We start from the raw sequence: 10,253 nt of genomic DNA on the forward strand, positions 1-10,253 counted from the left end.
CACATGCTTTTCTATATACAACTGGAAAAACAACAGTTGCTCCATGGAAAAAAGATGAGGCAGTTGGCTGCTATAAAGAATTACAGTCTTGGAAATCTATAGGTTAATTCTATTCTGTCATATAGTAATTTTATGAGGGGGAATCTCAGTGACAATGGGTTTTGGGGAGATAGTAGATTTGAGTGGAAAAGACCAAGAGAAAACATTTGAAGACAAGTACCTCAATTTCCTCCCATTAAGTTTGAGAAGGTGGTGGCCTAGTGGCAAGAAGCTGTGCTGCAATCCCAAAGGCACATAGTAAAAGACCACCAGCTGCTTTACAGGAAAGGGGGGGGGGCAATCTCCTTCCATGTGATTAACTTCCTCTGAAAACCTGCTGGTGGGGTTAGCTATGAGTCATTCTGATTCCACAATACACAACAGCAACAAGAAGTTTGAGATAACTACCAGCTGTGAAAGAAGATATAAAATGTGAAATTGAGTATATAAGATGGGATTTTAAAGGAAAGATCTAGGTTGAAGATGATTTACATTTAGGAATATTAGCAGATAAAACCCTGAGTCTGTTTGAGTCTACCTATGAAGACTGGAAGAGAGAAGACTCAGACACTAAGCTCTGGACACTTGAACTTTTGGAATTTCCTCTCTACAATATATAATTGACATACTTTGTAGCCTACATCTGCAAATCACTAGACCATCTAATTGTAAGCTGATTCTTTGTTTAGTAAACTCTGAGGTAGACAGAGAAAAATTGGGGAAAATGCTTGGAGTTATAGTTAATTTGGCCATTGTTGTTAAGTGCCATTGAGTCGAGCACGATTCATAGTGACCCTATGAACAAAAGACCTTAACCATGTTCTGTAACTATTTTCCTTTCTTTAAGTTCATAGACTTTCCAGAGAAAACATTGTTTAGGAAGTGGATGTCACTCCTGCTTCCAAGTCTTTTTAATCTAGGAGCTCCACAAAACATTGTTCACCTTGTGTAATCATTATGACATTTGAGACACCAATGGCACAGCACTCAGTATCACAGCAATCCCAAGTTTCCTCAGTACAGCAAAGTGACAAAACATTGTTGTACCATGTAGGAGAATTTTCATTTCAAACACAAATTAACACCAGGCCTGTGGCCTTTGGGCCCGACCAAATTTTAAAACAAACAACTCAGCACACCAAGGCACTGATTGACTCCAACAAAAGGCCCAGAGTTCATTGCCAACCAAAACCATCCAATCCAATCAGCTCACACACAGTTATGAACAGAATAAAGCCAATCAAACAGTCCACAGCTGATCTCCAGCCAAAACAGCAACTCATTTTTTAAAATCTAACAGCTACACACAAGTGTCTTCAATTGAAAACTCAGTCCCAACCAAGTTTTAAAAAACCCAGGCCAGTGCACCAGATTTTGATTGGCTCCAACACGAGGCCCTTGGCCTACAGCTCAAAATCCCCCAATCCAAGCAGGTCACGCACGGTTGGGAACAAAATAAAACCACCCAAACACAGCCAACCTTCAGCCCAAACCAGGAGAATCCACCTTTTAAAACTCAACAGCTATGTCATGTGCTTTCAACTGCAGATTCAGTCTCAAATGAATTTTCAAAAACCAAGGCCAGTGCACCAGGCCCTGATTGGCTCCAACAGGAGGTCCCTGGCCCATAGGTCATTGCCAAATAAACATGATCTTCAATAGCATGAAGAAATAACTTCTCTTGTGTGTATTTAAAGGAGAAAGATGGGCAGTCTCCTCCTGTAGAATTAACTATCTGTGAAAACTCACTGGAGAGTCAATTGTTGGGTCAGTTCTGACTCAATGGTATATAACAATAACAACAAGTGTGCATTTAGGGAGTCCTGGTAGTACAGTGGTTAAGTAGAGATGCTGACCAAAAATCTGCCATTCAAGCACACCAGCCACTCTTTAGGAGGAAATATGACAATCTGCTTCCATTCTGATGTTGTTATGAGCCGTCAAGCTGATTGTGAATCACAGCAACCCTAAGAACAATGAATCTGAACCTGTTCTGTCTTGTCATCCTCACTATCTCTGATATACTTGAGTCTATTGTTACAGTCACTATGTCAATGTATCTTGTTGAGAGTCTTCCTTTCTCATGCCAATCTTCTTCTACCTTTCTAAGTATGATTGAAATTGTCAACTATTGAGTCTTACTCTATTCATGATAAACACCGTTGGTATCAGCAGCCAAGAAATGAAGACAATCTTGGGGAAAATCTACTGTTAAAGACTCCTTCAAATGATGTCAGTTTAAAGTCTTATGTGTGCCTTATCCACATGGTCTATTAGATTACTTGCTATGCATCTGAGTGTTGGATAAGAAAAGATAATAAGGATAACAGAAGAATCATTTCCTTTGAGCTGTGGTGTTGAAGGAGAAACAAAACAAAACAAAACAAAACACCCAAAGAAAAAAACACCCCCCCCCGAAACAAATCTATTTTGCAAAAAGCATTACCAGGTTGCTTCTTAACGTCAAGGATGGTAAAATATTTTCTCTCATAATTTGGGCATATTGTCAGGAGGGGTTAGTCCCTTCCTGACATCATGTCATCAAGATTACATTATTGAAAAACTTTTGGGCAGTTCTACTCTGTCTGTTGCCAGGAGTCCTTGAAGAAGGACAGCATGCTTGGAAAGGTGGAAGGACAACACAGAAGAGGAAGACCCTGAATGAGATAGATGGACTCAATAACTAGTGTAATGGGAGTAGATGTGTCAAAGACAATGAGATTGTCTCAGAATAAGGCAAGGTTGAGAGACATTGTACATAGGGTTGCTATGAGTTGAAGATGACTCAATGGTACATAACAATAACAACAACACAATTCTATCATCCATGCTGCAATGAGTTGGAATTGACTTGACGGCAATGTCTTTGAGTGTTATTATTTCCTAGGTCTCAGGAACAATGCTGAGCACGTGCATGTGCTCTTTTTATTATCCTTCTCAATAATCCTAATGCATAGTTGGTATTTGATCTCAAGTCAGACCTACTCATAGTTGGTATTTGATCTCGAGTCAGACCTACTCATAGCTTACCTTCTAGTAGTTTATCAGACAGTAAATTAAGGTATTGTCTATTTTTCCTCCTGTGGAGTAGCTGGTGGATTTGAATTGTCTGCCTTTGGATTGGCAGTGCAATGTTTTAAGCACTAGGCACCAGGATTGCCTAGTACAGACATTAGCATCTTCATTGCAGGTATAGAAAGTGAGACTTTAAAATTTCGAGACTTATTCAAGACCACTAATTCATCAACATATACTTGATTTCAAAGCTGGTATATTCAATCAATGATAGCCATACTTTCTCTTTCAAAAGATAACAATCCGACTTAATCTAGCAACTCCTTTTTGAAGGGGGAATTTTCAATTTTAATCTTTCTTTATGTATTTTTTATTATTATACTAGTTTATATACAAAATTCTAATTCATTGCTATTCTAGCACTTTTGTCTTCCTCCTGTCAACTTTGTTGTTGGTTGAAGTTAGATGACATTGAGTTGAGTATGATTTATAGTGACCCTATAAACAAAAGTCCTGATCCCAGATCTATCTTGTGCCATTCTCATCATGTATGGCATACTAACCGATTGCTGCAATTACTGTGTCAACCCATTTGGTTAAGAGTCTTCCTATCTTTTTTGGACCTTTCACCTGTCAAAGCATAAAGTTCTTCTCAAAGAAATAGCCTTTCCTAGCAACATGCTCAAAATCTGTTCCTTTGTCATCTTTTCCTCCAAGGAGAACTCTGATTGTATTTTCTCTGAGACATATGCATTTGTACTTTTAGTACTCCATGGGATATCCAGCACTTTTTTCTAAAACCACAGCAAAACCCCCCAATTATTGTTCAGTCATCCTTATTCTTTGTCGAGCTCTTAGAAGCATAGCAAGTGATTGAAAAAAACTTGAATCAGCACAACTTAATCTTCAAATTGATATTATTGCTCCTCAATAATCTAGAAAAGTCCCTGTCTTCAGCTTTTCCCATTTCCATACAACTCCTGATCTCCTGACTGTCAAGGGTGTTGCTTGTAGATCCAAGTAATATGAAGTCATTGACAATTTCAATCTTTTCTCCAACTATTATCATCCTGCCTATCAGTCCGATGGTGAGAATTTTTGTTTTCTTGGCATTAAGATGCAATCCATTTTGAAAGCTGCTGTATCTCCTGCATTAAGCAATTCAAGTCTTCATCAGTTTCAGCAAGGAAGGTTGAGTTATCTGTGTAATACAAGTTGTTGAGAGGTCGTCTTCCATCTTGATGCCACATTCACCTACTTAGATTTTAGATTCTTGACTGATTCGCTCAGCATACAGACTGAATAAGTATGGATAAAGGATACAAACCTGATGTCCATGTTTCTTCATTTTAAACTTTGTGTATATAAGAAGATTGTCTATTTGTGCTTTATTGGCTATGTGAAGACTTTTGACTGTGTGGATCATAACAATTATGGCTAACATTAAAAAGAATGAGAATTCTAGAACACCTGATTGTGCTTATGTGAAACCTATGCCTACACCAAGAGGTCACTATATGAAAAAAGCAGGGTAACATTATATGGTTTAATTATTGCGTCAACTATAATTATAAAAGTATATCTACCTTCAAGCTACTACTACCCCCACTACCATCCTACTCTTACTCAAAATATCTCATCACTCTTTCCTAGCTGTGGGATTACAATTTGACTTTACTGATCTTTAGATGCATTCTTTCTAAAATAAAGTATTTGATGATGCAGTGTGTAAAAAGAATGTAGATGCCATGGAGAAGGCTGAATCTGACCTCTGTAACTTTTACAAAGGGGAATAGTTTTCACCAACATTCACAAAATAAAGTTAATTATCATGAGGTCAGCCATGGTCACTTCTTTCATTAATCATCTACTAATTCTAGAATCAGTTGTACTAGTTTACATATTACAGGACCAAAAATCTATTGTATGAGACCCACAATCCTCATAGAATTATACTAAAATTTATGTAGTTTATTGGAGAAGTTAACAGGTTGAAATTCAAGTTGACAGCAAGATAAAATTCCTCAGGACATCTTTTCAAGCATGCTCACAGGCCCTTTGCCTTTTAGCATCATTACCTAAGTCAAAGTTACAAAGCTCTCTTGTACTTCCCAGTTATGGTGTCTCCCCCTTGGTGAAGTTTCTCTGTGGAACAGCAGTTTCAAGTCAGCACTGTCTCTTGTCAGTCTCTGACTTTCTTTTGTGGCTGCTGGTGTTCTTGATTTAGCCCCTGTCTGACTGACATACGACTCTGATCCCAAAGGACATGCACAGCATTCTTGGCTTCTTCTTCCTTGCTGGTAATGAGATGCCCATCTTATGATGCAAAACTAGCTTAAATAAACTTGATGGAGAGTGTGGAGCAAAACCTACCAATCCCATTATGAGTCAGTTACTCACCTGGCTTACATACTTTCATACAATGCATTAGAGGAACCTTTTTGTCTCCATGGCATAGTGATTAATTGTTTGGGTATTAGCCATAATGTTACTGATTTGAACTATCTGTTTTATGATAGAAATGACAACAATGCACATAAATGATTTAAATCTTTAGAAAAGCTATGGGTAATTTGTCTCTGTATTGTGGGTTAATATCTGTTGAAATCAGTTAAATGGCAATGAGTTAAATGATATTTAAGCTCAGGATAATGTGAAAGTTGACCAACAAATTATATATAGTGTACCTGGTATAGTACTTAGAACACAATAGAAACTCAGTATTATCTTTGCTTTTGTTATTATACAAATGAATATTTTTTAATAATATGCTGCCTCCTGCCTATGTGGCTTTCTTTCCAAACGTGACACTCTTTTACATTGTTGTCTAAATCTATGTTAATTCTTCACCCTTGCCTTTAGAAATCTGTTGACCCTCACCTTAAATTCAGGCTATTTCAAGATCTCCCTCCTCACATATCTCATTGTGTTATTTCCCATGATACTTTTTATATAGCCGCATTTTTCATCTTGTAAGGAAATATATGTTCTGTATCCTTATAAAAAAACCTTGAGACAGATTGACTTGGTTATAGAACACATTATAAAAAGAACCAAGGTCTTTGTCGTTATTTCCATTATAATGAATATTTACTAAATTTAGATTGTAGATTGGGTGCTCACAAAACATAACACACATCATCAATATTACCATCACTCTCTAGAAGCATCTATTTTAAAACCTGAGTCTCCAAAGTTGCACTTCATTGAATGGTTGAGTTTCTTTCTGCTTCACCTACATTCCCAATGATGTTGTCTCATACAAAAAAAAAAAAATCTAAATTGGGTAAATAATTTCTAGGAAGGTTACTTGAATTTATAACTATTTAACCATCTGCAGTTCTTCCCTCTGAATTATTTTCATGGCACAGAATATATTTGAAACTAATGAAACTGTTTCTTAAGTAATCACATGAAATATCCCACATTGCAATTTCCTTTGTTCTTGCCGCATTCTATTATTGCTAGATTAAATTTCACATTTTCCCCCCACTATTCTGTTATTTGTTAAACTTAAGGGTTAATAATATAATCCCTCAGGTTTTATCTCATTCCCTATCCTTCCAATGTTGTGTTGTGTTTTGGGTGTTGTTGCTGTTGTTGTTGTTTCAGGTAAACATACTTTAATCTAGTCTATTTTTTTAATGTATCCTTACTTTCTGTCGTCTTCTACTCTGTTTCCCTCATTTTCTCATTTCATATTCCAGTTTGTTTTATTTAGACTTTTCTCTGTGGATTTTTTGTTCTTTTTCAGTACAATTTCACCAATGGGCTTTTCAGTTCTCCTATTTTACTTCCAGCAGCTCTTTCTGAGAGAGATATTTCAGTGCCAGAATCATACCATTGTGCTTTTTAAAAATCTTTGTAAAGTATAATAGGTTAACTAAATGCATTTTGCTGTTTTACCATCTTATCTTGGAATGGAGCTAAATGAAGATAAGAAATAAAGAGTAATACTGAATAAGTACATATTTGAGAAAGAAAAACAATTGTAACTGTATTCAATACCTGGATAGTAGAAAGTACTTGATCTCCAGATGGATTGTTATAGACAGCCAATGAAATTTCCAAGTTGATTAGTACTGGTATGTAGTTCAGGAAGATTTTAAATGTAAAATTTTTTTGGTAAAAACATAAATGTGAAAATAAACATAAAAGGAGTGAAGTTTTCATTGTAGATATAACTCACTAATTTTTACTCTTTTTGCAATTGAATCAGAATCCGTTCATTTCTGAGCTTCCATTAGGGTTCTAAGACTGAGTGTTACATGGGAAGAAAATGTACATCTTTTTGTGACTGAGCTGCTAATAGATTCACACCACCAAAGTGGTGCAGCCATTGGATTAACAGTATAACTCCTTAAGGATTATGGCACCAGAGCACCCTATTGTTCATAAAAATAACAAATAAATCTAAAACATTGATTTTAAAATCATGAATTCTGAGCAATGCAGGCCAGGAACAACACAGGTTGAGAGCAACATGCCGGGAGTGATGCACCAGGAGTGACACACCAGCAGTAAACAAGATTAGCAGGACAGCTGGAAATTTGAGTATTTTGTGAGGATCACTGCTATATGTCTCGACCATGAGAGAACCCTTAAGATCAAGCAGAAGGCAGTAAGACAGCTGTAGCTTAAGTGAGGCAGCAGACTCTGTTCTGGAAGGGAAAACCAAGGCTTCTTGGTTTCCATTCTGGTCTCCACGAATGCCTGCCCTGCGTGCATTTCTTTACTCCACCTTGCATCCAATCAATTAAATGCCTTTAGCCTGGAGCACCTTGGACTGACCTAGCTTCAGCAGTTGTCTGACAGAGGACAATTCTTTTACAAACCTTTTCTCTCCCAAACTGAATCACTTCTTCCCTTGAGTCAGAGTTCAGAGAGAAACCCCGGCAGGGCAGCTACTGCACCCTCTTCTGGAGCAGTGACTTCAGATCAAGAATGTGATATTTTCTCTGACATAATAACTCTATCACAGCAATGTCACATAAGAAGCAGGATACCTTACACATTACACAAGCCCAAAGCAAGATGTCACCTCCCAAACGTGACACAGTATCAATGGATTTCCTGAAGCCAGAAAGTGATGGAACTTTCTTACACAGAATTTAAATGAAAAGTGATTGAATATTTACTGGCTAATAGAATCCAGTGATTTATCAAAGTAAAATAAAATATTCACCATGACCAAGTGGGACTCATAACAGGTACGCAAGGATGGTTCGAGAAAAATGATCAGTGTAATTAATCACATTAACAAAGCAAAGAACAAGAACAACATGATCCTATAAGTTGATACAGAAAAGGCCTTTGATAAAATCCAACGCTCTTTCCAAATTAAAACACTAAATAAAATAGGAAAGTAGCAGAATATCCTCAACATAATAAAATGTATATATGCAAACCTGAGAGCCAATATTATTCTCAATGGAGAGAGATTAAAGGCATTTCCTTTGAGAACAAGAACTAGGAAAGATGCTCATGATCACTTCTATGCAATATTCTATTGGAAGTCTTAATGGTAGCAATAAGACAAGGGAAGGAAATAAGAGGTATTCAAATTGGCAAAGAAAAGGTAAAATTATTGCTATATACAGATGGTATGATAGTATACTTAGGAAACCCTAAAGACTCAGCATAAAAACTACTGGACATAGTTGACCAATTCAGCAAAGTGGCAGAATACAAGATCAACATACAAAAATAAATTCTATTTCTCTACAGTGACAAAGAGAATACAGATCCAGAGCTAAGAAAAACAATACCCATCACAATAGCTAATCAAAAGATTAAATATTTAGGAGTAAATCTAACTAAAAATGCACAGGATCTTTTCAAAGAAAATTACAAAACATTACTACAAGAAAAAAAGAGAGACCTGGAGAAATGGAAGAATATACCTTGCTCTTGGATAGGAAGACTCAATATTGTGAAAATCACACTACTACCAAAAGCAATTTTCACATTTAATGCAATCCCAATACAAATACCAATTCCATTCTCCACGAAGAAGGGAAAAGACAATCTCAAGGTAGGAGGCATCTTAGTCCATGATTTCAAATCATACTACACTGCTATCATGGTCAAGACAATATGATACTTATACAATGACAGACACATAGATCAATGGAATTGAATTGAAAACCCAAAAAATCAGTCCATCTACCTCTGGTCAACTACTCATGTGTAAGTTCGAGCTGAAGTTGAAGAAAATAAAATGAAATCCACAGGAACCAAAATTTGACCTTAAGTCTATTACACTAAAGTTTCAAAATCATCTCAGGAACAGGTTTGAGGCCTTGAACATTCATGAGCAGAGACCAAATAACTGTGGGAGGATATCATTAATATCACCCATGAAGAATGAAAAAGATCATTATAACAGCTGAAGAGGAAGAAAAGACCAAAAGTAATGTCAGATGAGACTCTGAATATTGCATTAGAGCACTGAGAAAGCCAAAGCTAAAGGAAGAAATCAAGAAATTAAAGAGCTGAACAGAAAATTTCAAAGGACAGCTTGAGATGACAAAGCAAGATAGTATAATGAAATGTGCTAAGAGCTGGTTTTAGAAAATAAAAAGGGCCGAACTCTCTGAGCATTTCTTAAGCTGAAGGAATTGAGAAATACATTCAAGCCATGAGTGGCAATACTTAAGGATGCTTTGGGCAGAGTGTTAAATGATCTGAGAAGCATTAAAAGAAGATGGAAGGAATATACAGAGTCATTGTATCAGAAGGAATTGGCTGACACAGAGGAATTTCATGAAATAATGTATGAGCAAGAGCCTGTGGTGAGGAAGGAGGAAGTTCAAGTTGCTCTGAAAGAACTGGCAAAAAAACAAGGCTCCAGAAGTTGAAGGCATACTAATTGACACATTTCAAGAAACAGACACTGCTCTGGATGTGCACACCAAGTTGTACCAAGAAATCTGGAGGACAGCCAGCTTTCAAACTAACTGGAAGAGATTAACATTTGTTCCTATTCCAAAGAAAGGTGACCCAACAGAAAATGGAAATTATCGAACAATACCATTAACATCACATGCAAGCAAGAGTCTGCTGAAAATTATCCAGAAACAACTGGAGCCACACATTCAACAGGGAACTGTCAGATGTGCAGGCTGGGCTTAGAAGAGGCCGTGGTACTAGGGATATTATAGCTAATGTTAGATGGTTCTTGACAGAAAGCAGATAGC

This window comes from Elephantulus edwardii, unplaced genomic scaffold (assembly GCF_000299155.1).
Source record: "Elephantulus edwardii isolate Elephantulus edwardi_28Jun2011 unplaced genomic scaffold, EleEdw1.0 scaffold00032, whole genome shotgun sequence".
Lineage (NCBI taxonomy): Eukaryota > Metazoa > Chordata > Mammalia > Macroscelidea > Macroscelididae > Elephantulus > Elephantulus edwardii.